This window comes from Cyanistes caeruleus, chromosome 12 (genome assembly GCF_971803275.1).
Source record: "Cyanistes caeruleus chromosome 12, bCyaCae1.hap1.1, whole genome shotgun sequence".
In the NCBI taxonomy this organism is placed as follows: domain Eukaryota; kingdom Metazoa; phylum Chordata; class Aves; order Passeriformes; family Paridae; genus Cyanistes; species Cyanistes caeruleus.
Window position 1 is genome coordinate 18388347 of NC_141712.1, and position 2802 is coordinate 18391148.

The following is a 2802-nucleotide window of genomic DNA, read 5'->3' on the forward strand; positions in this document are numbered from 1 at the left end:
AATTGGAAGATGAACCCCCAATATGCAAATGGACCAAACTTATAAAGATATGAAAACCCGTGACCCATCATCCATTTTTAGGTGCAGCCTGTGGGGGAGCTTCATCTGCCCAAAATGTACCTGAAGGCCTTTCAATAAATAAAATTCCTTTTTATTCCCTTAACTTTGTCTGGCCTCTATTTGTAGGTAGCCCCAGAGAAGGCATCACCCTCATCCACTCATCTCCCCTGGCTGTTCCTATTGGTGCTGAGAGGAAAAGGTGAATTCTAAACCGTTCTTGACCCTTCCCACCTTTCTATTCAGGGGAAAAGGGAGCAATCCCCTTGTCCCAGCTGGATCTGCACAGGAATGAGATCCTCTGAGCATCCCTGTGCTCTGTGAGCAGGGAGATGTGGCCACAGGGAGGTCTGAGGACAAGAAGATCAGGTGGAATTTGCTGTGCTTCAAGGCTGGCACTTGTTTCTGCAGGGAAAAGTTGATCTTGCTTTTACAACGCACTAAAAATGTCTTTTATGATGGTTTGAGTCAACAGTGCTGGGAATCATTCCTCCTGCTTTGTTGAAAGAAATATTGGGTAATCTTAGGTGCAACTGAGGTGCCAGGGTTTTTTTTTTTTTTTAATTCTTCCTTTTTGCTGGCTTTTTCCCCTGTTTTTCTCCTCTTTTTTTGAAAGTTGTTTTTCTACCCAGGCAAATTCTTTGTCCACACAGCACATGCTACTTTTTCCCCAGCAGCTATTCCATTTCCTGTAGCCATTTGAAGTGAGGCCTAAGACTAAAAGAATCATGATCAGATACTATTTAAACATAGCCAGAGCTGCATTTGCATCTGTCTTAATCAAGCTGCTTGCTAAGTGAAACAGCCCTCCTAAAATGAAGCTGATTGCTTTTCACATCCTGCAAAATGACTTGGATAGACAACAGCTGAGCAAATACTCTCTAATCTGCTTTGATATTAATTTCACATCTATATTTGAGCTCACCATCGCACTGGAGTTTCCATGCCACAGGATTTAATCCTTGGGAGAGGAGGAGTTGAAGAGTTCAAGTGGTGCTGCAGGGAATCAGTGTAAACACACAATTCCTAATGGTGCAGAAGGGCTCTGTGCTCCAGATAACTGAGGGAAAGAGCAAAACTCTCATTTAAACCTGGCCAGTTCCACACAGCTCATAAAATTTTAATTCTTTTAAATATTATATATAATTTACATTCATGTAAATAATAAATATATTAACCTTTATCTTTAGTGCTCAGTGCTATTATTTTTCAAGAGTTTTATGGAAGCCAGTGGAACAAAGACCTTTTCTGTGCTCAGCCTAAACTCTTGCAGGCTGTAAGGGCAGCTGTGCCAGAATAAGGGCAAAGAACTTCAGGCTTGGGATCAATACAAACAGAAAAAAACCTGAAAGTTTCTGTGGATGCAACACAAATATTCTGCTGCTTGGACCCCACACCAATCACAGGAAATTTGTGGGAGTGCAGGGGCCAAACTGGCACGAACTGAGGCTGAGCTGCTGATCCTGCTCTCAGCTCTGTCGGCAGGTAAATAAGAAAACACACACTACCAGTGAAAGGTTAATTAGTTATCCCTATTCTCGAACATGTGGTCTTCTGCTGGCAGGTTTGGGCAGGGCTTGCCTCTAAGTGCAGCACCAAATGGGTTGAAACCAAGCACAACGAGTAGAAAATGTTAATTGTCCTTAAAAACAAGGATTTCTCCCCAGAGCTGGGAGTTCACACAGCTGGCTAGAGCTGACTATCAAATTTAAGGAAATAGCAGCTCTAAATGACTGTCTTTCCTCTCCTGCACTGAAGCAATGTGTCCCCCTGCTTTTTCTTTTTTTTTTTCCCATCCTAAGCTTGCTCTTCCCACAGATTACACAGAGCAAAACTGTCAAATTAGGGAAAAATTGTCTCCACCAAATAATTTCATCTTTAAAAAAAAAAAAATCCATCCTTACCTTCACTTTGTGGAAGGCTTTTCTTAGAACCGTTCTACAACTATTAAAAAAGGTATTTTATCTTTTTTCTTCTCATCCCTTAAACACTGAAATCCTAATGCACTCCTAATTAACCACAGTGTGTAGGGGTTTTGTGAAGCCATTATGTTGTGCTAGGAGGACACACACTTTATCAAGGCCTGAGCACGCTCTAATTAATAAAGATCACATGCAGCACGTTAATTAACTCAAATTGGTAATCAAACATGGAGAAATGCTGCTTAGCTAAGCCCAGGTGGCCCCAAGGGCAATGCATTCCCTGGGAGGCAGTGTCCCAGTGCCCCAGGAGCAGCAGTGGAGCCCCAGGCTGGGGTGCAGGGGGGTTAATTTGACAGAAAATGCAATAGCAGAGGATGTGTTTGCATGGGAGTTTCTGTGCCTGTGGAAAAAAAAAGGATAAATTAGCCTTAATGGGAAGTGAAAGATTTCCTGAGCAGCAGCCCCTGCCCGCTCACCTTGCTCTGGTTGTTTCCAACCCTTCCATCCCAGCCTCGGAGCAGAGAGGAGGGCAGGGATTGTCCCACAGCTCCAGGAGCGGCTGGAGCTGCTCAGTGGGCAGCAGGGAATGGGAACCCACAGGGACAGGACATCCCCAGCAGCTCTGGAAGGCTCTTCTGCTGCAGCCCCAGAGCCAGGACACACCTCGTGATCTGCAGGAACACAGGTACCCCCAGAGGCTGCGTCAGCCCACCTTTCTCAGCAGCTCAGTACAGCAGAATCATCTTTGGAGATGCTCAATTCTTTCCTTTGGACTCTGTGCAGAATCTACACTCCTAAATCAGACCAGTTTTACCTCATAGAT

At 44.3% G+C, this 2802-nt stretch overlaps 1 long non-coding RNA gene across 1 annotated transcript in view; it reads right to left on the bottom strand.

The window, feature by feature from the left end:
• LOC111934445 (uncharacterized) overlaps window positions 1-2276 on the bottom strand; it is a 4468-nt gene extending 2192 nt beyond the window's left edge. Inside the window, exons 1-3 of the long non-coding RNA XR_002867217.2 lie at window positions 1962-2276; window positions 983-1117; window positions 1-774 (exon numbers count right to left, since the gene is read on the bottom strand). The exon at window positions 1-774 is cut by the window's left edge and continues 2192 nt beyond it. This is a non-coding gene — a long non-coding RNA (uncharacterized LOC111934445). The remainder of the gene's footprint in view (window positions 775-982; window positions 1118-1961) is intronic.
• Window positions 2277-2802: the final 526 nt, after the last annotated feature.